At 48.9% G+C, this 12,024-nt stretch overlaps 1 protein-coding gene across 1 annotated transcript in view; it reads right to left on the bottom strand.

Moving 5' to 3' along the window:
- The window catches only part of SLC6A8 (solute carrier family 6 member 8), a 171,626-nt gene that overhangs the window by 141,823 nt on the left and 17,779 nt on the right, over window positions 1-12,024 (bottom strand). The gene's annotated exons all lie outside the window — the stretch shown is intronic.

The following is a 12,024-nucleotide window of genomic DNA, read 5'->3' as shown; positions in this document are numbered from 1 at the left end:
AGAGCAGAGCAGCGAGTCAAGAAAGACAGCAGAGGAGCGAGACAAGAAAGAGAGCAGAGGAAAGAGACAGGAAAGAGAGCAGAGGAGCGAGACAAGAAAGACAGCAGAGGAGCGAGACAAGAAAGACAGCAGAGGAGCAAGACAAGAAAATGAGCAGAGGAGCAAGACAAGAAAGTGAGCAGAGGAGCAAGACAAGAAAGAGAGCAGAAGAGCGAAGCAAGAAAGAGAGCAGAGCAGTGAGACAAGAAAGAGAGCAGAAGAGTGAGACAAGAAAGAGAGCAGAGCAGCGAGTCAAGAAAGACAGCAGAGGAGCGAGACAAGAAAGAGAGCAGAGGAAAGAGACAGGAAAGAGAGCAGAGGAGCAAGACAAGAAAGCAAGCAGAAGAGCAAGACAAGAAAGAGAGCAGAGGAGCAAGACAAGAAAGAGAGCAGAGGAAAGAGACAAGAAAGTGAGCAGAGGAGCAAGACAAGAAAGAGAGCAGAAGAGCGAAGCAAGAAAGAGAGCAGAGCAGTGAGACAAGAAAGAGAGCAGAAGAGTGAGACAAGAAAGAGAGCAGAGCAGCGAGTCAAGAAAGACAGCAGAGGAGCGAGACAAGAAAGAGAGCAGAGGAAAGAGACAGGAAAGAGAGCAGAGGAGCGAGACAAGAAAGACAGCAGAGGAGCGAGACAAGAAAGACAGCAGAGGAGCAAGACAAGAAAATGAGCAGAGGAGCAAGACAAGAAAGTGAGCAGAGGAGCAAGACAAGAAAGAGAGCAGAAGAGCAAGACAAGAAAGAGAGCAGAGGAGCGAGACAAGAAAGACAGCAGAGGAGCAAGACAAGAAAGTGAGCAGAGGAGCAAGACAAGAAAGTGAGCAGAGGAGCAAGACAAGAAAGAGAGCAGAAGAGCAAGAAAGAGAGCAGAGGAGCAAGACAAGAAAGAGAGCAGAAGAGCAAGACAAGAAAGAGAGCAGAAGAGCAAGACAAGAAAGAGGGCGGAGGAGCAAGACAAGAAAGAGAGCAGAAGAGCAAGACAAGAAAGAGAGCAGAGGAGCAAGACAAGAAAGGAAGCAGAGGAGCGAGACAAGAAAGGAAGCAGAGGAGCGAGACAAGAAAGAGAGCAGAGGAAAGAGACAGGAAAGAGAGCAGAGGAAAGAGACCAGAAAGAGGAGCAAGACAAGAAAGAGAGCAGAGGAAAGAGACAAGAAAGAGAGCAGAAGAGCGAGGCAAGAAAGAGAGCAGAGGAGCAAGACAAGAAAGAGAGCAGAGGAGCAAGACAAGAAAGAGAGCAGAGGAGCGAGACAAGAAAGTGAGCTGAGGAAAGAGACAGGAAAGAGAGCTGAAGAGCGAGACAAGATAGAGAGCAGAGGAGCGAGACAAGAAAGAGAGCTGAAGAGCGAGACAACATAGAGAGCAGAGGAGCAAGACAAGACAGAGAGCAGAGGAGCGAGACAAGAAAGAGAGCAGAGGAGCGAGACAAAAAAGAGAGCAGAAGAGCAAGACAAGAAAGAGCGCTGAACAGCGAGACAAGATAGAGAGCAGAGGAGCGAGACAAGAAAGAGAGCAGAGGAGCGAGACAAAAAAGAGAGCAGAAGAGCGAGACAAGAAAGAGAGCAGAGAGAGAAGAGAGCATAAGAGCGAGACATGAAAGAGTGCAGAGGAGCGAGAAAAGAGAGCAGAAGCGAGGCAAGAAAGAGAATAGAAGAGCAAGACAAGAAAGAGAGCAGAGGAGCAAGACTAGAAAGAGAGCAGAGGAAAGAGACAAGAAAGAGAGCAGAAGAGTGAGACAAGAAAGAGAGCAGAGGAGCGACAAGAAAGAGAGGAGAGGAGCGACATCCTAACGCGCGCAGGCCTGCAAGGGAGCTCGGCAGCACTGAGTGCAGGAGCAAAGCATACAAGCAGCCAAGAAACGTCCCGCAGTGGGAGGGGCGAACGTGGGAGGAGGTTGGGATTGGTCAGGTCGATGCTGCTGGCCAGGATGTGAAGGACACTTCGAGCCCAGGGAAGCGGTTTGTGACGTCATTGGGCCTCGGTGCCAGGGCCGGTGCATGAGTGACAGACGGCAGGGCTTACTGCACGACGAGACATTGCAGCAATTGTGCTGCACGACAAGCCATTGCAGCACGGGTGCACAGCAGGGACTGATGCATGGTAAGATAGTGCAAAGCTGGTGCAGAGCAGGCCTTGCTGCACGGTAGGATGCGGTAGGACTGGTGCACGAGCGCCCCAATGAGAAGGCCGTGCTTCACGGTCTCACTAGGCACCCACACAGAGTTTCCCCGAACAGCATCAAAGCCTGCTGACCCCAGAACCAGATCTGAATTGAACAATAAGAAAAACACTTATTTTTTTAAAATACTTGAGCAGACAGTGCTGTACACAGAGCCCACAGACCCCCCTCTCACTCCGTGCTGTGTACTGACCTCCAACACCCCAGCCCCGCAGACAGTGCTGTACACAGAGCCCCTTTGTACAACAGGGAGATAGGTCCTGGGACGTAGGGTCAGCTGGACCATATGTAATGTTTTAAGAAAAAAAGTGCTGACCATACAAAGAGCTTATGACTTCTCCTTATTTGGAGTAACAAATCCACTTTGATTCAAGATTTGTCTGGTATTATTTATTTATACCTTTTTATTTTTGATTTTAAGGTTTAGAAAATTGATTTGTACGAAAAAGACATACCATATATATTTGACATACACTTATTCAAACAACATATACTTGTTCCCAAAAACATCATATATAGACAACAAAACATGAATCAGAACATATCATATATACATTCGCACAATAATTTGTGCAACAACATAAATATTCATTATTTGCACTATCTTTCTTTAAATGAAAATGTATTCACAATGGAGAAAAAATCTGTCCAATACTTGTCCAATACTTGTCTCCATTTGGCCAAATGGAGACAAGTATTGGATAAACAGCTAGGAACAATTCGCTCTTTGAATGACTGAAATAGTGATTAAGTCTTTCAGTTTCATTTGCATTGTTTATGATATTGATTTTCTCTCCATCTGATTTTTTCTCCATTGTGAATACATTTTCATTTAAAGGAAGATAGTGCAAATAATGAATATTTATGTTGCACAAATTATTGTGCGAATGTATATATGATATGTTCTGATTCATGTTTTGTTGTCTATATATGATGTTTTTGTGAACAAGTATATGTTGTTTGAATAAGTGTATGTCAAATATATATGGTATGTCTTTTTCGTACAAATCAATTTTCTAAACCTTAAAATCAAAAATAAAAAGGTATAAATAAATAATACCAGACAAATCTTGAATCAAAGTGGATTTGTTACTCCAAATAAGGAGAAGTCATAAGCTCTTTGTATGGTCAGCACTTTTTTTCTTAAAACAGTACACAGAGCCCCAGCACCCCTGTCGGACAGGGCCTTCTTAGGGAGACCTTCCCACTTTTTGCTTTTTGCCCCCCTAGTCTTTGCCTTCTCTCTGTTCGTGACCCCAGGACTCTGGGCACGATTCTACTGTAGTGCAGTGGGAAAGTACAAGAGCCCCCCTCCTATACAGGTTAAGAGGGGGTGTCTATGTGATTGGGATAGGTGTCGTCCCTGTGGGCACCCTGTAAAAAGGTACACCACATACCCAGGGCGGGTACGGCACTGGCCAGTAGTGGGACGCGGCACAGACTGTGCCCCCACTGGACTCGTTTGCCCATTTATTTTTATTTATTTTCAAAGTTTTATATAGCGCGAACAAGATCTTTGCAGATATCAGAGCGCTTTACAGAAAACAAGGGCTGGGGGAAACAAGAGGATGATTAAACAAACTATTGGGTACAATATAGTAGTCGGTAGTAAGTGAATAGCAAAATAAGATGGCAATCAGATAAAAACATAATACAAAAAGACAATCAGAAAACAATAATACAAGAATGGTGCAGAGTCTTCGATCCAATAAAAATAAAAATATCTTGTAACCTGCTCTGGTTGGCTTCCCATAGTAGGGGCCAACATTGAGAGGGGCCTCCCCTACTGCCAGAGCCGCCATCTTTGTGCACCCCGGTGCCGGTCAGCACCGGAGGCCGGGGAGCACATCAGGGCATTCCCCAGCGACAGCCATAAAGCGCTGGGCATGCAATGGGACAGCCGGACTCTGCCCTTTACGGGCCTGGTGGAATAGATGGGAGGAAGAGGTTGGGACACTTGGGCTCCGAGCCAGATCTTGGTCCCCATAAATATAGGGATCTCCTTCCAAGGGATGTATGATGGTACAACGTGTACCGTTTCTACGCGTGCCTGTACGACGCGTCTTTAACAACGCAAATCGTTACAACAACTTGCGCTGTTGGGCGCGGATAGTGAATAGTATAATTTACTATTCTAACACCAGTCCCCGTGGATAGTAGGGAAGGTGTTGGAATAGTAAATATACGATTCCTTATCCTTTAGCGCCCTCCAGCGCAAGTCGTGGTTACGACTTGCGTTGTAAAGGACGCGTCGTAAAAGCACTGCGGGGTAACATCCGCGTTGAAAAGGATGTTCCCCCCTTTCAAGGCAGACAGGACTGAAATTTAAGAGACACATCTGTGGTCCTAAGGGATACCCTTTGAACCCCCCCAACTTCAAAGTCCCATTGCAGCACAGCTGCTGGTGCCAGCCTCCAGCAGGGGTGAGATCCACTTGTGAGTGCACAGAACTGGAGAACTTGGACTGCGCGGTGCGCGCTGCCAGAGGAACGCTGTTGTGCACTAGGAGGATTACTGCCATTGGACAGGATCACGTGGCCATCCTGAACACGTGGCCTGTCTACCTGCTGACGTGTGGCACCCTGAAGTGGGCTCCCAGGGACCAGTTTGGTGGTCCCCCTGTTCTCTCCGAGATCCCAGGGGCAATCAAATATCTCCTATGAGGGACCCACACCATCTACCGGTGACGTCTGGAGAGCGGTGCCCTCGAAGTGCCCACGTCACTTGCTGAATTGCAACAGACAGCGTAGTGCGAGCTTGGAACTGAGAATCGTGACTGGAGTGCCTATTGCAGACAGGGCCGGACTGGGAAGCACAACCGGCCAAGGCAAAGTGCTCGGCTGGCCCCCCCTCCCCCACTCGGGGGCGTTGGAGGTGCCGCCGAGCTCTTTGACAGTTTTCGGCCGGTTGCTGCAAAAACGGCCCTGTAACAAAAACGGCCCCCAGGGCCCAGAACCGGCCCCCACCCGTGCGGCGCACCGGGGAATTGCCCGGTGCCCGTTACGGCCAGTCCGGCCTTGATTGCAGAACCCCGAAATTAAGCCTGCATCTCAGGCACGTGCCCCTGTACTGCAGGGACCTCGGCACACATAAGCGTCTTGTTGTTGGTGAGCGGATTCACTGGTGGCCCGCTTAGTCATTCGTGCCGCACTTCTCTTGTGAAACACGCCAACTGCATGCTCATCGGGTGCGGTGACTGATTCACAGGGTGCAACCCTCAGAGGTGGGGGCCGCGTCTCATTCTACCGCGTGAGATATTGCTGAATTGGTGCAACTGACATCAATGTTGACCGGACAGAGTGCCTCCTGTCCAGGGAGGTACGGAATTTGCAACTCTTCGTTGTGTGACCTGAAGTGTCTGGTGCGACTTATCGTATCGTGCACCAGACCTTGTGCCCGGATTGGTTGAGCAAGATCATGTTCAACGTGTATCAGATGAGGTTCCTCCTCAGGCCAAGAGGTTCCCCCTGTTTTATTCCCCATTCATCGATTATTCCCTCCAGACCTCATCACGGAGGAACAATTGCCCTCTCCCCACCTGGCCCTCCCGACGGTGCCAGGTAGGAGGAAGTGAGTGGCTAGGCTGATGAAGGCTCTTGGATGATGTATTCACCAGTTTAGGGCTGAAACATGTTGACCTGGACAGGAGTGTTAAGCCAGGCATTACAACTATCTGTCTCTCCCCCACTCCTTTTTATTTTTAAACTTGTGACTAGGCTGGAGGAACACTTCGGAGAAGGTTCAGGAGCAGGTCTGGCGACTGCATGACCCCCACCCTGTGCTTCGCAGAACTGGCCTGGTGCCAGAAGGCCCTGACGGACCCCTGTTTGTAACCAGCTGTTGAACCCAGCCTGCTTCTGCTTAGCAATCTGTTGGTGGATTTCTGAGTGGCGCCAAGACCCCCTATTTACGTCTGCCTCTTGGTTATTCTTGCTACTTATATACTCTTGCTTTCCAGGGACCGATGTGCGTCTAGTATCCGGATTGGGGCGGGGGGTCGGTGATCTTCCATCCATGATGTCCGGGACGGGGAACATCCTTTACCACAAATCTTTTACAACGCGGTACCGTTACCAGGCAGGTTTTACAACGAAAGTCGTTACAACGACTTGCGCTGGAGGGCGCTGTAGGATAGGGAATAGTTTCATTTACTATCCAACACCTTCCCTACTATCCACGGGGACTGGAGTTGGAATAGTAAATTAAACTATTCCACTATCCAGCACCCCCCAATGCAAGTCGTTGTAAAGACTTGCGTTGTAAAACCTGCCTTGTAACGGTACGCGTGGTAATACCACGCGTTGTAACGACATACATCCGTCTGAGACAGTGGGCGTGAATTGGAGTGTGGTGGGCGACTTTAGGCGACGAGGTCTGCAGCGTGTTATCCGTTGACCTGCCGGGTATCAGCGGCGCCCCATTATGGTGTTGTGCACATACGTGTATGAGAGTGTCGCGTATGGACTGGGCTGGTACCTGTCGCACCATGTAGCGATGCAGAGTGAGTGTGTGTGTGGGAGTGACAGTCTGTGGACACCTGTGATTCACAAAACTAGATGGTGGCGTTGGTTTATACGTTGATTTCCTGCCAAAAGCACTTTATATTTACCATTTGGTCTTACCCGCCTGACCCCAGCCCACAGTGCTGCTAAAAAGTGTTGCAATTCGTTGCCTATACACATTACTGATGTCGCTGTAGCGCAGGGTGCACACTATACCTGTGTGATATTGCATTATTAGGATTGTGGGGCGTGCCTGGGGCTGACAACGTGTCGCACCACGCAAGGGTGGTGTGTGGTGGTTTAGAATTGGACTTTTCTCAAGTCTGCATGTTATTGCTAAATTATCAACACGGCGGGGCCTAGCACTGCTAGTCTTATTGCCAAGGTTGATTTATGCCCAGAAATACACAATGTTGATGTTGCCTTAATGAATGTGTGTGCTGAATATGAACAATATGTACCTACGTTTGGTGTGAAGCCTCTTTTGCGACGTGTTGTGTTGATGCTTTACACATCGCCTCTGGGGTGAGCCTGACTGCTCGGTGCCAAGCTGCCCGAGGGTGAGCATGGGTCGTACAGTGAGTGTAAACACCCGCCTCTGACGGGAGTGGTAGGTTCCGCCCGGCTGGGGCACCTCTTCGGCCAACCAGACACTGCCGGTTCCAACACCCCTCCCTCAGACAGTGTTGTGGACAGACCCTGGGGCCTCCACACACGTGTCTAATGTGTACATGTCGTACGTTTTGACTACACAGCACATCAATCACCTGTGTTTCGAGGCACCTGAGGACCTGCCAACTTAATTATTATTTTTTTTTTTTAAATCACTGGGTGAGGAGGGTGAATGGGACCACGTGTGAAGATGCAAGAGGCACCTCTATCCTCTACCCTCACCCCGTCCCCCAAAAGAAAAGCATGCAGTGCCTGGTGCCCACAATGCCCAGGGGTGTTTTCACCCCCTTAAAATGTAAATGTAGAGGTACTTGTATAGCGCACGACTACCCGGAGGCATCTCGGCGATTGTACGAATACCGCTGTGGAACCCTTCCTGGCTTTTCCCTGTGAGGTGTCCACTCCTGGGCACCCCCAAGGTGAAGCCAGGCATCCCAGCGCTGTTGGGGCAGTTGTGGAGAATAAGCAAGCTATTGCCCAGAGTTGCAGAGTGGGACCCATGATTGGAATAGGCACGAGGCGAGAATTATCAGGACCAAGGAAATTGAGTCCAAGAGCCGCCGAGGCGGGAATTGAACCCTGGTCCCGGGCCAGACCTCTGCATCAGGGTCTGCCGCTCGAACCATTGGGCCACACTTCTCCAACCAACTCTGTGCCCTGTTCAGCAGGTTGCCTTCCTGTGACCTGGTGATTTCCGTGTGAAGGGAGCTGGTATTGTGTGACACACAGCACTCGGGAGTCGACAGGTCTCCGCCTGGCAGAGCCGGTTCTGAAGTGCCAGTCCCATCCGAGGTCCAGCTTCCCAGGGTGGGTTTGTCAATCAGTAACCCTCGTATTGTTTGTGAGGCTGCGGATCTCACGGACAGAGGAGGATCTGAATTATGTGCACACGACACCGAGTGCGCACCTGCAAACATGGCAACATGTGGGAACATGTAAGGCAGAGATTTGGGGACAAATTGTGTCTTTTAATTCACCCATTGACTTACATTGAAGTGGAGGAAGATTTAAGTGGAAGATATTTTTTTTATTTTATATCAGAGGAAATTTAAGTGGAAGAAAGCTTCAATTAAACATTTTTAACTTTAAGTGTGCTAGTTCGAGACAGAAGATGGGTACGCGTGTGTGTGGAAGCTTGCACAATTTCTAGCCTGTATGTTTGTGGTGCATCTGTTCCTGTGTCTGTCCACAACTGTGTAAGTGACATGCGGTGTGCACTTGTAATAGCAGGTAGAGGTGTGTTTGTGTGAAGGTAAGCACTTACAAACATGTATCTTTGTGTGTGTGTATCTTCTGCTATGCCTCGTAGGCAACACGGACGGTTCAACAGAAAGATAAGGTTTCAATATTCCTTAGTTATTTAAATACCTTAGTGGTTTCTCAGAGTAAGGTAGGATCTTTAATTCCTGATGAAGGCTCTTGGATGATGTATTCACCAGTTTAGGGCTGAAACATGTTGACCTGGACAAGAGTGTTAAGCCAGGCATTACAACAATTATCTATCTCTCCCCCACTCCTTTTTTTTAAAACTTGTACAGGATAGGGCATCAATATGTAATAAAAAAAGTAACCAGCATTTGTTCTATAAAACCTGTTGTGGTCATTGATGGGTTACGGGTGTCGATCTTATAGACCGTCAGATTTTAATCCATGTTAATATATTATATATGAAGGTGGACTATATAAGAGTCTCAAAAAACCTCTTTCGCTGCTTGGTGTCTGACCACGTTTCCCCAGTGGGCTGTGAGGAGTTTCTCCAGTCCTAGTTTTAGGAGACAAGTTGCCCCTCGACCAGATTCACTAGAATTATGCGATTGTTTGGCTGGAGTCATTTTTACATAATTATAGATTTGCCATATGTGCCACACAATCCTTCATCTGCTGTATAATCTGCAGATTTTAAACAAAACCAATGTGCTTCTAGCTCAAAAGGTTCAAACGTTCCTAAAAATGCGACGACATGTTGCTGCACAGTTGAGGGACCTTTGCAAAGCTGGACTGGTCAAATATTGCTATATTTGGGTGTTAAATTGTCACTAATATATGGTAACCAATGCCTAGAGAGTGTTTCCATGTTTAAAAACAAGCGTACGGTGGGAGTGTGTAAAGGCTCCTATCACTGCAAAGGAGATGCCAGAGAGGAGACGCCATGCACGTGCACATCGCCTGTCCAGGCGCGCACATGGTTTGTCTCCCTTCGTGAATGAAAGCCATAACAATAGAGTCTCGCAAAGCGAAGCAGCTGCGCTGCATTCGCTAGGCGAGACCTAATGACGAAATAATGAAGCAATACTATTACAAAATATGCAGCATTATGCTGCATAATTAGCATTTTCAAGCCACATTATTTACTCATCCCTGCTGCATAATTTGACCTTCTCCTGCCGCATACTTCCAGTGGCCCAAGCCCACGACCCTTTTTAGACGCGAGTAGCTCCTGTCGTCTTATTAGGTCTGAAGTTAGCCAATACCTTTATTTTGCAATTACATTATATGTACAATCTACATGCTGAAAAAGGGGCGGTCTGCCAGCCCTGGACAATCATTGGGCCAGTTCTGGGTCACTCACAGGTTTCTTTCGCCTTTGCAGTAGGCACAGTAGGCAGCCAGGGTCAAAAGGTCAGCCCACTTCTTCAGCCATTGGCTACCTTAGCCCCCGGATGACTGCTCTCTCCCCTTTCACAAGGAGCACCTCCGCAGACAAAGTAGTCCTCTTAAAGTGTGTGTGGGGTAGGGGAGGGTATGGCTGCATTTGCCGTCGAGACCAAAACTATTTTATTTACAGAAGTGACTTTTTTTTATTTTATTAGGGACCAGCATCTTCCCGAACATTAAATTTATAACCAAAAACTCATGTCAAAAGTGAAACAGGCCTTGGCAACGCCAATAAGACTGGCAGCTAGGGCCAGGCCTATTGGCTTTGCCAGTGCTTGTTTCTGGCTTACTTTATGCTTTTCTAGGCATAAACCCAAGCCAGCCGACAGACCAAATAAACATACTTAGACAATGTGAGGTGCCTGGAAGTCCCAGGGGTCTGGCGTCACAGGTGCGCCCGTGACTTGCACCCAGGGTTCTGGACGGTGAGAACGGAGACTCTGGAATCTTCTAGAGCATGTAGTGAGTGGACGTAGAGAAGGAAACCTCCTGGGGTGTGATACATAAGTGCAACGTGTATAAATCCATAACAGTGTCCGCCCAATGGGCCACCTTCAATATAAGGCTGAGAATGCATAGCGGTTGGACGCAGAGCGCGCCTCCCACATGTCCAAACTCACGCTGCACCCCCCCCCCCCACCTGGCGCCCCACTTCCTCATCTTCCCCCACTTTACCTTATGCCTTGCTGATTTATGGTGGTGCCTGTTGCTATCTAACATTGCACTTGTGCGCAGCTGGGACCAGCCTATACATCTCTCTAGAGGCAGATGCACAGCGGAGACCACTGATGCCCCATGTGCTCTTATACATTCCTCTATAGACTAGGCCTGGGCGGTAAATTCTGTTCCGCTCGCGGAATTTGCAGAATTTGGTAATTTCGCGTTCCGCGGAGTACGCAAAATTGCCCAAAATTCTGCGTTCCGCGACTTCTGGAAATTTTTTGCTTGTTTGCGTTCTCAAAATGAGTGTGCGTGAGATATTACCCCCCCCCCCCGAGCACGCAAACAGCGATTGCGAACAGTAAAAAAGCATCGCGAACAAGCAATTCCACGTGTTCGCAGAATTTCTGCGTGTTTGCGGAGATTTATTACCATTTCCCTGCGATATGCGTAATGCGATTACGCAAATTCCACCCAACCCTACTATAGACAGATGCTCGGCAAAGACAACCAATGCCGCGTGTGCTCTTGTACATCCCTCTATAGACAGAGGACGGCCGAGGCCGCCGATGCCTTGTGTGCTGTTATACATCACTCTACAGACAGATGCACGGCTCAGGCCACCGATGCCCTGTGTGCTCTTGAACATTTCTCTATTGACATACGCACAGCTGAGGCCATCGAAGCCCCATGTGCTCTTATACATTGCTCTATAGATAGATGCCCTATTCGTGAAACCCAAGAGCATGACGTCACCTCTTCCCCTCCCCCACTGACAGTGCATGGTCGCTTCCCTCTGATCTATGAGGTAATCGTCTGCACCCCCAGGGATGCCACAGGTGCCCTCTATACATAGAAGCGCTCATATGACCCCAGGGCGGGAGGTATGAGTGTGTGTGCGCGTGACGCGGGGGAGGGGGAGGGGAAGCGGGGTTTCCATGAAGTGCAGGATGCCCCCTCTCAGTTTACATCAGGCAGCTGGCACCTGTCTTGTTTGCCTCCAGGGCAGGCCCCGCCCCCTTCCAGAGTCCAGTCCTGGCGACGAAGAGAGCAGTGCATGGGCGGACCACGTGCGTCCAGGCAGGTAAACAACGTTTACCATGAAACTCCCCCCCCCCCGCAGGGAATTACAACACGTTCCTTAAAACGACCGCGTTGTGAATCCGCATACCATTACTCCGCAAGTCGGAACAACAACTTGTGGAGGGGGGAGAAGGTGTTGGATTTAAAATCAAATACCATCCCTACTGTCCGCAGACTGGAGTTGGAATAGTAAATTATTGTGTTCCACCATCCAGCGCCCACCCCTTTGCAAGTCGTTGTTACG

This window comes from Lissotriton helveticus, chromosome 10 (assembly GCF_964261635.1).
Source record: "Lissotriton helveticus chromosome 10, aLisHel1.1, whole genome shotgun sequence".
NCBI lineage: Eukaryota > Metazoa > Chordata > Amphibia > Caudata > Salamandridae > Lissotriton > Lissotriton helveticus.
The sequence above is the reverse complement of the archived record's forward strand: the minus strand, read 5'-3'. Positions and strand labels throughout refer to the sequence as shown.